Source organism: Leptonychotes weddellii, chromosome 3, assembly GCF_054177405.1.
Source record: "Leptonychotes weddellii isolate Sample4059 chromosome 3, ASM5417740v2, whole genome shotgun sequence".
Taxonomy (NCBI): domain Eukaryota; kingdom Metazoa; phylum Chordata; class Mammalia; order Carnivora; family Phocidae; genus Leptonychotes; species Leptonychotes weddellii.
The window spans coordinates 71,216,412-71,235,583 of record NC_138371.1 but is presented as its reverse complement, the minus strand read 5'-3'; the positions used below and the strand labels follow the sequence as shown (position 1 = coordinate 71,235,583).

At 37.6% G+C, this 19,172-nt stretch overlaps 1 long non-coding RNA gene across 1 annotated transcript in view; it reads left to right on the top strand.

Annotated features, from left to right (window-relative positions):
• The window catches only part of LOC145720552 (uncharacterized), a 15,075-nt gene extending 7,922 nt beyond the window's left edge, over nt 1–7,153 (top strand). Inside the window, exon 3 of the long non-coding RNA XR_014143609.1 lies at nt 5,606–7,153. This is a non-coding gene — a long non-coding RNA (uncharacterized LOC145720552). The remainder of the gene's footprint in view (nt 1–5,605) is intronic.
• Nucleotides 7,154–19,172: the final 12,019 nt, after the last annotated feature.

The window sequence follows — 19,172 nt, the reverse complement described above, 5'->3', positions numbered from 1 at the left end:
GGGCACGTTCTGCATGGAGCACTGGGTGTTGTGCACGAACAATGAATCATGGAACACTTCATCTAGAACTAATGATGTAATGTATGGGGATTAACATAAGAATAAAAAAAAAAAAGATTATTAAGATGCAGGAGTTATCAAAAAAAAATAATGATATTTAATAAATAAAATAAAAACATTGCCCTTTCTATTTATCTTTAAGTCATATGAATAATACACTGAGTTTAATAAAAAGTATTTGTTGACTAATTCATTTTGCTAATGAATGTCAATAAACCAGTTTGTGCTATTTTTAAAAATAATGTTCACTTAATCTTCATCATGAGAATGTAATGAATTGTCTCCTTTTTAGTTTTAATGTAAAGAAATTATTTATTTATACTTAATTTCATTTTGTTCTGGTCATTCAATGATGTTTATTGGACCTATGATGATTGAACTCCATGAATCTCTGTAGAGGTACAGTCAGAAGAAGAGTTATCTGGGCAGGGCACTAAGGTCAGGTAAAATATCAATATGCAATTGAGATTTAAAACATTGCTGTTGGGGCGCCTGGGTGGCTCAGTTGGTTAAGCATCTGCCTTCACCTCAGGCCATGATCTTGGGGTCCTGGGATGGAGCCCTGAGGCAGGCTCCCTGCTCAGTGGGGAGCCTGCTTCTCCCTCTACCTCTGTCCCTCCCCCTGCTCGTACACACACACACACTCTCTCTCTCTCTCTCAAATAAATAAATAAAAATCTAAAAAATAAATAAAACATTGCTGTAATGCAATAGATAGCCACATTAACAAATGCTACAGAGTAGTCATTTATCCCAAAATTTACCTCTTTTTACTTTAAAAGATGCAGCCTAAGTTTAGTATTCAGAATTATTCATTATTTGTACTCAGCTATACCTTCCTACGATCCAACTTTTTAAGTCTTTATTTCTCTAAAATAAACAAGAATTATTTTTTTAAAAAATCTGTCTTTATCTCCTGTCCAGTTTGGGTTCCCTTTTTTGATCCTTTCCATGATCACTGTAGTCTTATTTGCAGTGAAACATTCCAAGTAAAGACATAACATGGTTTTATAACAGGTAGGATTATATTTCTATTTTTGATTTCCATTAACTTCCAGGATACTAAATGTGAACTAATAGCTTTAGGAAACCAACTTCAAAATTCTAAGATCCATTTTTTGGGCATAATTAATACATGCCTTCTAACCCAACATCCACGCAGCTTATGTTGCTTTTCCCCAAATGTCTTGTCATGTTCTTACTTTAGTCAAAGTTTATCTATTCTTTCTAGTCAAGGGCAATTGTCCATTGAAGAAACATGTCAAAGATTTATATAAGAAACAAGAAACCACATTTGTTGCAGGAATTCACAATATTTTCTACAAGTATATTCACATTTTTTAAAAAAGATTTTATTTGACAGAGAGAGAGAACACAAGCAGGGGGGAGCGGCAGAGGGAGAAGCAGACTCCCTGCTGAGCAGGGAGCCCAATGCAGGACTTGATCTCAGGACCCTCGGATCATGACCTCAGTCGAAGACAGACACTTAACCAACTGAGCCACCCGGGCGCTCCTATATTCACATTTTTAATAAGATATGTTATGGGTCCCAGGCTAAGCGTAGAGACAAGATGTTCTTAAAAAGCTTTAAGTTTTGTTTGCACCAAAAAAGGTTTATGTTATGTCAAATAATACCTCTCTAATGTACCAGAAACAAGACTTATATTCTTTGTATCACCTGCACCTGACTCAGTGGACGTGTAAACAACTGGGGGTTGAATGAATGCACCTGAGCATTCTCCATGTCCTGAACCACTTTGATTCCATCCATATAATAGGGCCTCAGGTATCCTATTAGAAGCTCCCAGGGCTATCCTCAAGCCCTATGTAAAGTCTTTCTAAGCACCTGCATCCTGCTTTCTCTTATGCACCGGCTTGTTCCACTCAGTGCCTCTGATTCCCAGCCTGTGCCTCATTCCCACCATCCTCTATTCTGCTGTGCCCCTTCTCATTGCCACTTTGGTTAGCAACAAACAAATTCAGCAAACATTCACACCAGTTCAACTCTCTGCCAGGTTTGTTCCAGCTTTGCTGTCAGGTCTGTTTCAGATCTTTCTGGACATCAGATTCTGTTACCCTCACACATTAATCCAGCCTCAGGTCACCACATTCCCACTTCATCTGGGAGGGAAATTCAGGGAAAATGTATGAATGCAAGAATGAACTAGCAAATTTTAATGTAGAATATTAACAACTTCAGTAGCTGAAATAATTGGACTAGAAATAGGGAAATCTATAAAGATTATGCCCCCCCAAAAAAGAATAAGGCAAGAAGTTGTAAGTATCATAGCATCAGTATAATAAAGGAGGGCACATACAAGAATTGAAAGCTTTTTTTTTTTGGCGGTGGGGGGAGACATTTTACCATTTCTATTTATCACTATACTAGCTTAAATTGCTTTATTCAATAAGCTGAATAATAAATAAATTTAAACATGGTAGGAGACCAAAGTGGAAGTGCCATAAATGTTAAGTGACATTGAACTCCATGATAAGCAAATGTAGTGGTGGATCACCCTCCACACTTTAAGGTCTTTAAGACGTTTAAAATACTTAATATTTTTTAAATAGAAAAGACATTTAGAAATAATGTAGAAAACCTTTACTTACTTTTCTATAAAACCATACTCTAAAAGCTGTGGAAATATTTTTATGCTTCTAGTTACATGGTACCTCAAGAAGACTAGAATGACTCTTGAAAAAATCCAGAAAGACATCATCAGAGTGATAAACTATATTGGGTCCTATTATCTGGAAACCAGCCAAATGATTAAGGCTATAACTTAAGAAAGATAGATGTTAAGAAGGAATATGATCAGAGTTTATAAACTGTAGCTCACACATGTAAAGCTCACACATATTTTTCAAAACATGCTCATGCATTATTTCATTTGATTATAAAAGCTTAATAACAGTAAGCATCATAATCATTTTTAAAACAAACAGCATGTAAAACTATGACAGGAATTGATCAAGTGATAATATACCACCTAACTAAATATTAGTGTATGAGAAGTGGGAAAGACTTCTTTGTAGTTTGTAAGAGGTACATTTAAGACAGTGAGCATAACTTAATTAAAATTAAAGTTATACAAAGGACAATAAATTTGAGACACTTTTAAAATTCACGTTGGTAAAGTCCTCAAAGTTAAGTGGTTCCAAAGAAGATTAAGGTCAATTTGTAGATGATATATCCATAATGGGTTATTAGGAGAAAACAGAGGACAATTTTCTTCCACAAAACATCCCTGTGTTTAAGAGTCAAATCTTAGATGCCAAAAACAAATATCACATGAAATCAACTAATTGCTGTATTCTTCTAAATACCCTGTATGAGTCTTTTTTTTTTTTTAAGATTTTATTTATTTGAGAGAGAGAGAGAGAGCAAGTGGGGGAAGGACCAGAAGTAGAGGGACAAGCAGGCTCTGTGCTGAGCACAGAGCCCCACGCGGGGCTTGATCCCAGGACCCCGAGATCATGACTCGAGCCGAAATCAAGAGTCGGAGGTCCAACCGATGGAGCCACCCAGGTGCCCCGAGAGTCTTACTCTACTACCAAATTATTATTTAACCTTTAGTCAGAAGATTAACATCTTCCATATTCCATTTAAAATGATATGGCCTTTGTGTCCCAAATTCATTAGCACACTAGCAGAATCCATGCAAATCAGTTATCAGAGAAATGGCAAAATGAAACTCTAGGGTAAGAAATGAATGACTTTACCACTCTAAAACCCAACATGTATTTCTTGCCCCATTAGAAAATAAAATGTTCATGATCTTTGAATTCATAAAGGAATCTGGAAGTTTAAACAAAGACAAATGAAAATCTCTTTCTTTAGCTAGTCCCCAAATACCTTTAAAAATGCTTTTGTTTAGGGGCACCTGGCTGGCTCAGTCATTAAAGCATGTGACTCTTGATTTTGGGGTCTTGAGTTCAAGCCCCACAGTGGGTGCACAGTTTACTTTAAAAAAAGAGAGAGAGAGAGCGCACGAGCGGGAGAGGCAGAGGGAGAAGGAAAAAAAAACCAAAAGACCCTTTCCCTCTGCCCCTCCCACTCATGCTTTCTCTCTAAAAAATTAATGAGTAGGGGCGCCTGGGTGGCTCAGTTGGTTAAGCGACTGCCTTCAGCTCAGGTCATGATCCTGGAGTCCTGGGATCGAGTCCCGCATCGGGCTCCCTGCTTGGCAGGGAGTCTGCTTCTCCCTCTGACCCTCCTCCCTCTCATGCTCTCTGTCTCTCATTCTCTCTGTCTCAAATAAATAAATAAAATCTTTAAAAAATAAAAATAAAAAAATAAAAAATTAATGAGTAAATCTTAAAAAAAATAAAAATTTAATTACAAAAAGAAAGAAAAACCACAAAAAAATTTTTGTTGTTTTGTTGTTGTTTATTGACTACATCTAATCTAACCATAGTACGAATCAGGCTGTGATATTGAGTCAAAGCTAAAGAAAGGAAAATACAGTTCTAAAGACCCCACCATAATATTAATTTTAGTTATATGACATTTATGAGGTTTTGTTTCAGAATAAATAAGCTTTCAAATAGGACTCCTTTAACTAAATCAAAGAAGGTTGAGATGGCTTTCCAACTCCTTTAGGCAAAGATTACATGTCAGACAAGACAGTGAAAACAAAGTAGTTAGATATTTTTCATGAATTATCTTAAAGTTCTTAAGACACAGGAGAAGGGGAACACAGAAGAGGCTTGTTAAAGTGTTGTTTTTGATGGCACAAATCACATATAAAATTTCAAATTACTGAAAACAGTATGACTTAAAAGGCTTTAAAGCCATAGGTCTACACACACACATCTGTGTAAGATCTACAATAATCCAAGCCTTATGTCTGTTTCACTCTTCCTACAACTCATGGAAGAGGTGAGGAAATGTCCCAGGAGATAGACAAGAGCCAGAATGACCAGAAGCAAATGTGCTCTGAGAGACAAGTGCAGACCACCGGAGGAGTAGAGGCGAGGGCAGCACCAAAGGACCGGTCATAGGCATCTGTCCAGTTCAAAGGGAAGGACTGTGGAGAGGCGATCCTGCAAGAAGATAGGAGCAGAGAAAATGAGATACTGGCAAGCCAGGATGAGACAAGCCAGAGCAACAAAGGTAGAGGCTCAGTCTAGAAGATGCAAACAGTGTAAAAAGAGATTAACAATCTAGTTGGAGAGATTTAGCTTATACCCCTGGGAAGTACAATAACAACATAGGACAATAATTCAAGTGGTGTTGCAGAGGAATGTACCATTGATGAAATACCAAATTATTTGTCTGCAAAAGCTTCAAAGTAGAGAGGAGCTTTGATCTCTATCATGATGGATGAGAAAATACAAATGGGTAAAACAAATACAGGGGTTAAATAGGCTTAAGAAAAGGGATGGGGTCAGAATATATCTGGTATACTGTGGGAAAGTAAACCAACCTGAAAGGTGTATTGATCATATTTTTATTTTTTCTATTTTTTACTGAAGTATAGTTGATACACAATGCTACATTAATATATGGTGTATTTATTTTTTGTATTTCTTTTTTTTTAAGATTTATTTATTTGAGAGAGAAAGAGAGAGAGAGCGAGTGCAGGGCCGGTCAGAGGGAGCGAGAGAGAATCCTGAAGCAGGCTCCCCACTGATCATGGAACCTGATGCAGGGCTCCATCGCAGGACCCCCAAGATCACCACCCAAGCTGAAACCAAGAGTCGGACGCTTTAACCAAGTGAGCCACCCAGGTATTGCCCCTTTTGTATTCCTTGATGCTTTGACACAGTGGGGCCTTATAGACCTGAGGAGGGACCGCCCCTCCCCCAAGGGGTAGCTAATTCCTACAGATAGCAAACCACTGGCCTGAGAAGGACAAGCACACTTTTGATATACAAACCAACCAATCCCAGGCCCTTACCCCCATCTGCCTCCTTTTATCAGGCTCCTGCAGTCCAGGACATTATCTTCCTGCCTTAAATCTCCCCAGGGCCAGGTAGCAGACACCCAGAGAGACCACACCTGTAGCCCTAAGCCCACAGAAATTATTTAAACTACCTGATCCTAAACCTGTTCAGCTGCTTACCCTGCCTTGTCCGTTCCGTCCCACAAAAACTGCAGTCAGGGCTTTTGCCCACGCTTTCCCCTCGCTTATTCTGCCTTCTGACTGACTCGGGTGCTTCCTTGTGGCCCTCTGTGGCATGCCACGGCTCCTCTCCTCAGGAACTGTAAGTAACCAACCGTTTTTTCAAAAGCAATCATCTCTTGATCAGTGGGCCTCACCATATCTGAGTAAGAACAAAATCCTGCATACATTTTATTATTCTTTTTCATCCACACCATGTTTTTATTTTTATTCGACTATAAGCAAACAGCAGAATTAACACAACATTAACACAGACGAGGAGTGACCAGCTTAATAGGTACAGACTTGGGGATTTCTGACAACCTCTCACCCAGCCCTGCCACTCATCTAGATGGCCGTGCCTTCACCACAAAGCGACTCTCCCCATTCCTTTTCCCAGGGCTGCACCTTAAAGAGCCAGAGTGGGATGCTGACCTTTGGTAACCAGTCCGAGATGTACCACACTGGGGGTTCCTGGACGCACCAGCCTCTAGCTGGTTTCACGGCCATGAAAACACAACTAGGTATATTTTAAAAACAAGAGATGCAGAATGCAGAGGGTTAACATAGAAGTTGGTTCTCAGTGCAGTCTAAGGAACTCTGGGGTGCATGAGACTCTTCAAGGAGTCTGAGAGATCAAAATCATGCACCTAGTAAAAGAAACCCTCGGAGGGCAATAAATAGCGCAATGGATTTTAACGTAACAGAGGATGAAAAGACCATTGATTTCAGATAACTCATTGTAGCTAATCTTTGAGAAGCTTTATCACTTGTTGAATATTGGTATTGTATCAGAGAAGAATATCTTCAGTTATCTGTAAAGCTTTTAAAATACTTCTTCCTTTTCTAACTACATATCTGCATATGGCCATATTTTCTTCATATACTTGACCAAAACCACATACTAAAAGTAGAAATGCATATTAGCATACAGCTGACTTCTATTAAGCTGGGTAGTAAAGAAACTTGTGAAAATGAAAGTGATATTCTTTTTTTTTTTTTTAAAGATTTATTTATTTATTTATTTTGAGAGAGCGAATGAGAGAGAGAGAGCACATGAGAGGGAGGAGGGTCAGAGGGAGAAGCAGGCTCCCTGCCGAGCAGGGAGCCCAATGCGGGACTCGATCCAGGGACTCCAGGATCATGACCTGAGCCGAAGGCAGTCGCTCAACCAACTGAGCCACCCAGGCGCCCTGAAAGTGATTCTTTACACTAAATTTATTTAACTTGGAAAATACATTTAGTTTTGATAAAAATGCATTTATGGTAAAAATAATGTGCTTATTGTTACTTTTAAACAAGTCAATAAATCTTTTCAACATTTCTCAGTTTTCATTTCAAATATGTTTTTATCCTTTGGATAAATAACTAGTGGTGCAATTGCTGGGTCGTAGGGTAGCTCTATTTTCAACTTTTTGAGGAACCTGTTTGAGGAACTGTTTTCCAGAGTGGCTGCACCAGCTTTCATTCCCACCAACAGTGTAGGAGGGTTCCCCTTACTCTGCATTCTGGCCAACATTTGGTGTTTTCTGAGTGGTTAATTTTTGCCATTCTGACTGGTGTTGGGTGGTATCTCATTGAGGTTTTGATTTGTATTTCCCTGATGCTGAGTGATGTGGAACATTTTTTCATGTATCTGTTTTTCATTTGTATGTCTTCTTTGGAGAAATGTCTGTTCATGTCTTCTGCCCATTTCTTGACTGGATTTTTTGTTTTTTGGGTGTTGAGTTTGAGAAGTTCTTTATAGATTTTGGATACTAGCCCTTTATCTGATAAGACATTTGCAAATATCTTCTCCCATTCTGTAGGTTGCCTTTTAGTTTTGTTGACTGTTTCCTTTGCTATGCAAAAGCTTTTTATCTTGATGAAGTCCCATTAGTTCATTTTTGCCTTTGTTTCCCTTGCCTTTGAAGTCATGTCTAGCAAGAAGTTGCTGTGACCAAGGTCAAAGAGGTTGCTGCCTATGTTCTCCTCTAGGATTTTGATGGCTTCCTGTCCCACATTTAGGTCTTTCATCCATTTTGAATTTATTTTTGTGTATGGTGTAAGAAAGTGATCTAGTTTCATTCTTCTGCATGTGGCTGTCCAATTTTCCCCAACACTATTTGTTGAAGAGACTGTCTTTTTTCCATTGGATATTCTTTCCTGCTTTGTGAAAGATTACTTGATCATAGAGTTGAGGGTCCATTTCTGGGTTCTCTATTCTGTTCCATTGATCCATGTGTCTGTTTTTGTGCCAAAACTGTCTTGATGATTACAGCTTTGTAGTAGAGCTTGAAGTCCGGAATTGTGATGCCTCCAGCTTTGGTTTTCTTTTTTAACATTACTTTGGCTATTTGGGGTCTTTTCTGGTTCCATACAAATTTTAGGATTGTTTGTTCCAGCTCTGTGAAAAATGTTGATGGTATCTTGATAGGGATTGCATTGAACATGTAGATTGTTTTAGGTAGCATGGACAGTTTAACAGTATTTGTTCTTCCAATTCATGTGCATGGAATGTTTTTCCATTTCTTTGTGTTCTCCTCAATTTCTTTTATAAGTATTCCATGGTTTTTCAGAGTATAGATCCTTTACCTCTTTGCTTATGTTTATTCCTAGGTATTGTATAGTTTTTGGCACTTATAAATGGGATTAATTCCTTGATTTCTCTTTCTTCTGCCTCATTATTAGTGTATAGAAATGCAACTGACTTCTGTGAATTGATTTTGTATATTGCAACTTTGCTTCACTCCTGTATCAGTTCTAGCAATTCTTTGGTGGAGTCTTTTGGGTTTTCTACGTAGAGTATCGTGTCATCTATGAAAAGTGAAAGTTTGACTTCTTTGCCAATTTGGATACATTTTATTTCTTTTTGTTGTCTGATTGCTGAGGCTAGAACTTCCAGTACTATGTTGAACAACAGTGGTGAGAGTGGACATCCCTGCCGTGTTCCTGACCTTAGGGGAAAAGCTCTCAGTTTTTCCCCATTGAGGATAATATTCATTGTGGGTTTTTTGTAGATGGCTTTTATGATAGTGAGGTATGTTCCCTCTATCCCTACATGGAGACACCACAGGGGATTTTAATGCAGGAGATCTTTGGGCCGCATTTTGAAAAATAGTGCTTTAAAATAGTTAAACATGACCTGAAGCTGTGCCTATTTACACACACACACACAAAAGATTTGGGATGTAAGGGGCACAACCTCTCACAGTCATGAACATTATTTCTGACCCATAACTATCATTACAAGAAGTACAGGCCAGTTTAAGGATCTTGGAACATTTTCAGACTTGCCAAGTTTTACTGGAGATTACTTTGTTAATAAACATGGGAACAGTGAAGAAAAATACTGTTTCTGACAAGTCTGGCATTTAAATATATGTCCAACATCCTGCACGGTCTATCATGAGATGCCTCTGAACATGCCATCAGTACCCCCAGGGTCCCTGGCTGCCCCCCACCCCACATTAACCTGTGATTTGTACAGCCTTTGACAATTCACCCTTCTGTCCTTCAAAACAAAAATACAGCAATGAATGCTTTTGAAGTGTCTCTGAGGTAAATGACCCCGGCCACCTAGAAAGCACCATTAAAGTGATGTCTGCTCTGGGAAATTGTAGCTGCAACGTTATAAAGCCATCAGCGACCATGATGACCATGAAAAAGCCCGAGGTTCTGCACTGTCTCAGAGGAGTTAGTTCTCCATACCGAAAGTCAGTGATTTAGAAAAGCCATGCTGTGAGGGACATCTGAAAGGCTTGTAACAGAATCATCCCCAGATTCTTCACAAGCCTTCTTGCCTTTGGGAACCAGCCTGAGAAGACTGAGTAGGTTGGCCCAGCAGTGGCATTGCCACAGCCATGGGAAAAAGTACTTTTCCCCTCTCATAAGTAAAGGTAGCGTAGCTTTCCAGGGCATGGTTTACTTCTGTCAATGGTTATTAAATTTTAAGTGTCTACTTAGCTAACATCTCTTCTTCTTCTTTTTTTTTTTTTAAAGATTTTAGATTTATTTATTTGACAGAGAGAGAGAGATGGTGAGAGAGGGAACACAAGCAGGGGGAGTGGGGGAGGGAGAAGCAGGCTCCCCACTGAGCAGGGAGCCCGATGAGGGGCTCGATCCCAGGACCCTGGGATCATGACCTGAGTCGAAGGCAGATGCTTAACTGACTGAGCCACCCAGGAATCCCTCTAACATCTCTTCTTAAAACATGACTTTATAACTTCAGGCGTGGAAAAGTTTCTCTCCTAGCGCACAAGAGTGAGCTCCTCATGGGCCAAAATTCCAACCAGATAACAAGAGATAAACACAATCTGGGAGATTTGCAGAGTGAACAAAAGGCAGCACATTGGGGGAGAAATTAAAATTTGAAAGACGTGACCAGTGTGGGGTGAATTTCCTGTTTTGTTTTATAGCTTGACCTCAGGGGTAGACTGTGTAGATGAAGTATGATATGAGCAGTTAAAACTCTGATAAGAAAATCGGCCATCCTCTGTCCTGAGGAGCCAAGGGACAGAACCTGGCATAACAAGAGCTTCCAGAGACTGAGACCAAAATCCCAGACAAGAGAGATCCTAAGAAGGGGAACCCAAAATTCCTCCGTGTACACTCTGCCCAAGGCTGACTTCTGAACAACACATACACAGGCCGGACTGTAGTAGTTCCCCTAAAAAAAAAAGATCTGAGCTGGAATTTGAGCTTCCACTGGCTACAGGCAAGCGAGAGCTTGTGGTATAAGTCTAACCAATGAATATCCTGCTAAAAGAGAACTTCATTACCCTTTGGAGAAATATGAAAGAAGCTGGAGTCCAGAATCCATAGCATAACATTTACAATATCCAGGATACAACCCCAATTTTCTTGACATTCAAAGAATTAAGGGCATGTAGGAGAAAATGATAACCAACAACAGCAGATCCCAGATCACCCAGATGTTGGAAATGTCAAAGACTTTGAAGCAGCCATTACAGCTATACTCAGTGAGGTAAAGGACAATATTGTTGGAATGAAAGGATAGGAAACCACCACAGAGAAATAGAAACTATAAACATAAGTAAAATGGAACTTCTAGAGTGGAAGTATTCAATCTGTGAAATTAAAATTTCACTGGGTGGACGTCATAGCAGAAAGGGCACAACAGAGGAAAGAGTCAGAGAAACTGAAGATAGATCAGTGGAAATGATTCAGTCTGAAGAGAGGGGAAAGGGTTAAAAGTAAAAAGAACAGAACCACAGGGACCTGTGGAAATATCAAGCAATCTAGCATGTGTAGTTCATAAATAAAAGTTGACAAGATCGACAACTCCACAATTATAGTTGGAGATTTCTCTCAGAAATTGATGAAACTACTAGAAAAAAAAATCAGTAAAGACATACTGATTATGAACAACATTGCCTACTACCCTGTCCTGACAGTGTTGAATGTTTATATTTGAAAAGAACTCCGAAATCAATGACCTAAGTTTTCACCTAGGAAACTAGAAAAAGGAGCAAATTAAGTAGAAGAAAAGAAAAACTTAAAAGGACAGTGTGAGAATGAAAATTTATAAGTCAGTATCATTCATGAAGTGAAGTGCAAAACCCCTAACAAAAGTATCATCAAATAAAATCCAGCTAAAAAAAGATAACGTATCCTCACAAAATTGAGTTTAATTCCAGAAATACAAGGTTTAAATGACCACTTTAACAATTTAAAGGAGAAAGGTCATATGATGAAACATCATTTATTCATGATAAAACTCTTAGAAAGCTAGGAATAAAAGAGAACATTCGAAATTTGACAAAAGGTATGTATAAAATCACATATCAAATTTTATTTGTGAAATGATGAAAGCCTACTCTTGGCATTGGGAAAATGGTAAGGATAGCCAATATTCAGTAGTGTACTGAATACTCCAGGTAAACAGAAAGGCAGAAAGAAAAAGTATAGAGATGAAAAGGAAGAAACAAAAAGCCCATTTTTTTTTTTTACAGGTGACAAGATATGATTGTCCACATAAAAACCTAACATAATTATGGATTAATCATTAGCATTAATTTCAAAAACTTAACAAGTTGCTAGATACATCAATATTAATATATTACATTTCTATAAACCATAGAAGGGGGAATTAAATCGCACCCCCTACCTCACACAATATATACAAAAAAGATGGATTAAAGACCTAATAAAAAAAATACAATCAAATTTTAGAAGACAATATTGGATAATATCTTTATTGCATTATGGTAGGGAAAGATTTCTTAAGACAGAAAAGTATAAAAAGCAATGAACCGACTATATTCAAGTTTAGAATTTCTGTTCATCAAAAGATACTATTAAGAGAGTGAAAAGAAACCGTAAGCTGGGAGAAGGTAATTGCAACACATGTAACCAACAAAGGATTTATCCAAAATGTTTCAATAATTCCTGCGACTCAATAAGAAAAATACAAATGCTCTAATAGAAAGATGTCAACAGAGATAACCAGAAATGTTGCCAAGATGAAGCAGACATGGCTCATAAGTATGTGAAGAGTTGTTAAAATTTTTTTGGTAATCATGGACATTCAGAATAAAGCCACAGTGTGAAACCACATCACACACCAGATTGGAAAACACAGGTCACTAAACTAATTTATTTTCTCTGCAGATCCACTCCTTGTGATTTGACTGCTTTGATTTTCAGGAGAAATCCAACATTGTCTTCAATTCCCTTCTTAATAAATAAGTGTGAAGAAACGCTCTTCACCTATTGATGATGCTACTTTCCCTGTTTTTACCCTGATCTTGATTGCTAAGTGGAAAAGTGTTGCCAATGCACTTTCTTTCCACTTTTAACCGTATCTCTGTGCTATATTTATTTCTAGACTGATGGTATTTTCTTAGTTAAGTACTTGACAGCTATATCAAAATTAACATTAGATAGTTAGGTTTATTGTTTAATTGTGATTCTTTTATCATGATGAGTGACAAAGTAATTAACGTAGCAGAACTTATATGCCAAGATTTTACCTGAAATATGTTCCCTACATAAGTCTAGAGTCATATTTTTTCCCCGTTGGAAGGGGACTGCTTTTTTATTTTTTATTATTTATTTATTTTGAGAGAGAGCAGGGGGAGGGGCAGAGACAGAGGGAGAGAGAGAACCTCAAGCAGGCTCTTCACTTAGCGCAGAGGCTGACTCGGGGCTTGATCTCATGACCCTGAGATCATGACCTGTGACAAAATCAAGAGTCAGACGCTCAACCGACTGAGCCACCCAGGGACCCCGAGACTGCTTTTTAAAAAAAAAATTCTGGAGGGACATCTTCAGGTCACTCACAGCTTACTAGGAATTCATTTATCAGAGTTTCTCCTTTATTTATTTATTTATTTATTTTTTAAGATTTTATTTATTTATTTGACACAGAGAGAGACAGGTGAGAGAGGGAACACAAGCAGGGGGAGTGGGAGAGGGAGAAGCAGGCTTCCCGCTGAGCAGGGAGCCCGATGCAGGTCTCCATCCCAGAACCCTGAGATCATGAATGACTGAGCCACCCAAGTGCCCCCAGAGTTTCTCCTTTAAAACAGAGAGCATAAAGCCTAAGATGGATGCAAGGCAAAAGAGGTTTACAAGTAAAAGGAGGGAAAGGGAATCAGGAAGCCCGTGGAAACTAAATCAGAGAACAAACTTCACAATGTGCTTAGCCCTCCTGTCAAAGCCTACTTTCAGCTGCTGTTTTGTCTGTCCTGATAATGTCCATGAAAATACTGTAGATGAAATAAATTAAAAGACATTTAAGCAGTAATTTTATCTGGGAAAATAGAGGTGGGTTGCCAGAATATAGGAATGTCTAGACACTGTTGTTTTACAAAATTTTTTATAATAGTTAATGTTGAATCATGTAGCATACCAGCGTTCTCAATGAAAACAATTCCCCAGTCTTTGTTAGCGCAAAATTATCTAAATTCTCTTCTATGAAAAATCTCTTCCTGATATAAAGCCCTCAGAATGAAGCAGTAAGCAGTTTCGGGCACTAGCTAGTGACTGTGGTGACACAGACACATGATGATGCACGAAGACCCGGAAGAAGAGCCTTGGCTCAGGTCCCTCCATAGAGATTATTCCGCAGAGATCAAGGAATTCTTTTTTTTTTAAATAAGATTTTATTTATTTATTTGACAGAGAGAGAGCAGGAGAACACAAGCAGGGGGAGTGGCAGAGGGAGAGGGAGAAGCAGGCCCCCACTAAGCAGGGAGCCTGACATGGGACTCGATCCCAGGACCCTGGGACCATGACCAGAGCCGAAGGCAGTCGCCCAGCCAACTGAGCCACCAGATCCAAGGAATTCTGATTACAGACTCCAAGTCCCTGGTCTTCTGTTCTGGCTCCTAAAACAAGTTACTTTGTTCATATATACTTATGATCCTCAACTGATAGGTGAATTAATTCCCATTTTGTAATACTGTTTTTTTTCTTTTTGTAAAGATTTATTTATTTGTCAGAGAGAGAGCACAAGCAGGGGGAGTGGCAAGCAGAGGGCAGAGGGAGAAGCAAGCTCCCTGCTGAGCAAGGAGCCCAATGTGGGACTTGATCCCAGGACCCTGGGATCATGACCTGAGCTGAACGAAGGCAGACGCTTAACCAACTGATCCACCCAGCTGTCCTTTTTGGTGTCATATCTAAGACATTGCTGAATCCAATGTCATGAAGATTTACTCTTATATTTTCTTCTAATATTGTATTATTTTAGCTCTTACACTTAGGTCTTTGATCCATTTGACTTAATTTATTTATATGGTGTGAGGTAGAGTTCCAAAATCATTCTTCTGCATGTGGCTGTCCAGTTGTCCTGGCACCATTTGCTGAAAAGACTATTCTTTCCCTAATGAATTGTTTTGGCATTCTTGCAGGAAGTGAATTAATTGTGAATGTGAGAGTTTATTTCTCAAAAATATTGACAAATATATAACATTTCTATACATTATAGGTGTATATATATTTAAAAGCAATTGTGTATGTATATATACATACAATATTGTTTTTAAATCAGTTAAGAGGAGAGAGAAAAAGAAAAGAACATGTGTAATTTTTGTGGCATATTCTTTGAGTTTCCTATTGAGAGTTCAGAAAATTATTCCAAGATATTTCTTTTTAGATTCCTATGGTTTGATTATTTCTACCATTAACTCTGATCTCCACAATTCATTTTGGTGTTTGGTCGGAAATAATGACTATTTTTTCAAACTGCCAAGCCACTATCCCAGATAAATCATTGAATAATTCTCCCTTTACTCATTTTCATCATATAATAAGGTAGTATATGTAAAAAGGTTTGTTTTTCCACCATATTGTTTGTGGTAGACATTTCCTGTTTTCTTCTTTATTTCCTTTAAGGAACTGCCCCTCCACTTCCTACCAAGTTCTGGTATAGCTGCCAAATATTTTAGCAACACCATCACTGGTTGTAGAATGCATACATGGTGCACACACAAATATAACACCCCAGTCTCTTGTTTCAAGACATTGGTTTCAAGTAGTAGGTATAGCTCTCAAGCAGGTGCCCAATCCCTCCCCTGGATTAAATATACACTTTTTCAGAGAAAGAAATTCTCTCCGAGATTGCTAACTTTTACAGTGTAATTTCTATTTCTTGTAATCTAGTAGTTTGATCTGGGGGCTTGATCAGATTCAGGTTCAATTTTATTTATCTGGGCTACTTTATGAGTGCCACTGTATACTTGAATCAGGAGACAGCCAATGTCTGGTTGATTCTCTTTTTAGGATAAAATCATTAACTGATGTTCAATGCTTAGATCTATTAGTTCATGAGGGATGTAAAAAGGTGATACATCAATTCTATCATTCCTTTGTCATATATTAGCTTGACTATTTTGAAAAAATTATTTTGTGGCTTTTTTATGCAAGCAAAGTTGGCACATAATGTTACATTAGTATCAGGTGTACAACATATTGATTGGAGAAGTCTATATGTTATACTATGCTCACTGCAAGTGTACTTACTGTCTGTCACCATACAACACAATTACAGTATCATTGACTATATTCCCTATGTTGTACCTTTTATCTCCATGATTTATTCTTTCCATAACTGGAAGCCTGTGTTTCCCACTCCCCTTCACCTATTTTACCCAGCCATCCACCCGCATTTCATCTGGCAACAACCAGTGTGTTCTCTGTATTTATGGGGTCTGTTTATGCTTTTTGTTTGCTTGCTTGTTTATTTGTTTTATTCTTTTACATTTCACATATAAGTGAAATCATATGGTATTTGCCTTTTTCTTTCTGACTTATTTCACTTAGCATAATGCCCTCTAGGTCTATCCAGATTGTCACAAATGGCAAGATCTTATCCTTTTTAATGGCTGAGTAATATTCCCGTGTGTGTGTATCTCTGTGTGTTTGCATGTATCATGCCTTCTTTATCCATTCATCTATCAAAGGACACTTGGGTTGTTTCTATATCATGGCTATTGTGAATAATGCTGCTGTAAACATAGAGGTGCATATATCCTTTCAAATTAGTGTTTTCATTTTCATGGGTAAAATACCTAGTAGTGGAATTACTAGATCATATGGTATTTCTATTTTTAACTTTTTGAGGAATCTCCATATTGTTTTCCACAGTGGCTGTAATTTACATTCCCACCAACAGTGCATGAGGGTTCTTTCCTCTCCACATCCTTGCCTTTCTTGTTTTTGATTCTAGCCATTCTGATGGCTGTAAAGTAATATCTCATTGTGGTTTTGATTTGCGTTTTCCTGATGATGAGTGATGTTGAATATCTTTTCATGGGTCAGCCATCTGTATGTCTTCTTTGGAAAAAATGTCTATTTTCTGGCCATTTTTTGGTGTTGAGCTGTTTGTTTTTTTGGTGATGAGTTGTATATGTTCTTTATATATTTTGGATATTAACCCTTTATCAATATATCATTTGGAAATATCTTCTCCCATGCAGTAGGTTGCCTTTTCTTTTGATTGACAGTTTCCCTCACTGTGCAAAAGGTTTTTATTTTGGTGTAGTCCCAATAGTTTATTTTTGCTTTGGTTTCCTTGCCTGAGGAGACATATCCAGAAAAATATTGTTAAAGTCAATGTCAAAGAAATTACTGCCTATGTTTTCTTCTAGGAGTTTTATGATTTCAGGTCTCATATTTAGGTCTGTAAGCTATTTGGGGTTTATTTTTGTGCATGGTGTAAGAAAATGGTCCAGTTTCATTCTTTTGCATGTAGCTGTCCAGTTTTCCCAACACCATTTGTTGAAGAGACTGTCTTTTTCCCAGTGTATATTCTTGCCTCCTTTGTCATAGATTAATTGACCATGTAAGTATGGACTTATTTCTTGGCTCTCTATTCTGTTCTTTGATCTATGTGTCTATTTTTGTGCCAGTACCATACTGTTTTTATTACTATAGCTTTGTAGTATATATGAAATCTGGGATTATAATACATCCAACTTTGTTTTTCTTTTTCAAGATTGCTTTGACTAATCAAGGCCTTTTGTAGTTCCATACAAATTTTAGTATTATTTGTTCTAGTTCTATGAAAAATGCTCTTGGTATTTTAATAAGGATTGCATCAAATCTGTAGATTGCTTTTGGTAGTATGGATGTTTTAACAATAATTCTTTCAGTTCCTGAGCATGGAACATCTTTCCATTTGTGTCATCTTCAATTTCTTTCTTCAATTCTTTTCATCTTTTATAGTTTTTAAAGTGCAGGTCTTTCACCCCCTTGGATAAGTTTATTCCTAGGTATTTTATTCTGTTTGGTGCATTGTAAATGGAACTTTTTTTTTTTTTAATTTCTTCTTCTACTTCATTATTAATATATGGAAATGCATTGTATATTGATTTGAATCCTACAACTTCACTGAATTCATTCATTTTAATAGTTCTTTGGTGGAGTCTTTAGGGTTTTCTATGTGTAGTATCATGTCATGTGCAAATAGTGGCAGTTTTACTTCTTCTCTCCCAATTTGAATGCCTTTTATTTCTTTTTCTTGTCTATTGCAATGGCTAGAACTTCTGGTACTGTGTTGAATAAAAGTGAGAGTAGACATCCTTGTCTTGTTCCTAACCTTACAGGAAAACTCTGTTTTTTACCATGGATGCAAACTATGGGCTTGTCATATATAGGCATTATTATGGTGAGGTATGTTTCTTCTAACCACTTTGTTGAAAGTTTTTGTCATGAACAGATGTTTAAATTTCTCAAATGCTTTTTCTGCACTTACTGAGATGATCATATGATTTTTATCCTGCATTTTGTTAATGTGGTGTATCACATTGATTTGTGGATATTGAAACACCTTTGCATCCTTGGAATAAATCTTATTTGATCATGGTGAATGATTCTTTTAATGTTTTATTGAATACGGTTTGCTAATATTTTATTCAGGATTTTTTTTATGTTCATCAGGATTATTGGCCTGTAATTTTTTTTTTATAGTACCTTTGTCTGGTTTTGGTATCAGGGTAATGTTTGTCTTGTAGAATGAATTTGGATGTTTTCCTTTCTTTTCTGTTTTTTGGAATAGTTTGAGGAGAATGGGTATTAACTCTCCTTTAAATGTTTGATAGAATTTACTTGTGAATCCATTCAGTCCTGGGCTTTTGTTTGTAGTTTTTTAAAATTAAAATTTGATTATAGTTTTTTAATGACAATTCAATTTTGTCACTAGTAATGGGTCTGTTCAGATTTTCTTTTTTTTTTTAAATTTTATTATGTTAATCACCATACATTACATCATTAGTTTTTGATGTAGTGTTCCATGATTCATTGTTTGCATATAACACCCAGTGCTCCATTCAATACGTGCCCTCTTTAATACCCATCACCAGGCTAACCCATCCCCCCACCCTCCCTCCCCTCTAGAACCCTCAGTTTGTTTCTCAGAGTCCATAGTCTCTCATGGTTCGTCTCCCCCTCAAATCCCCCCCTTCATATTACCCTTCCTACTATCTTCTTCTTTTTTTTAACGTATAATGTATTATTTGATTCAGAGGTACAGGTCTGTGATTCATCAGTCTTACACAATTC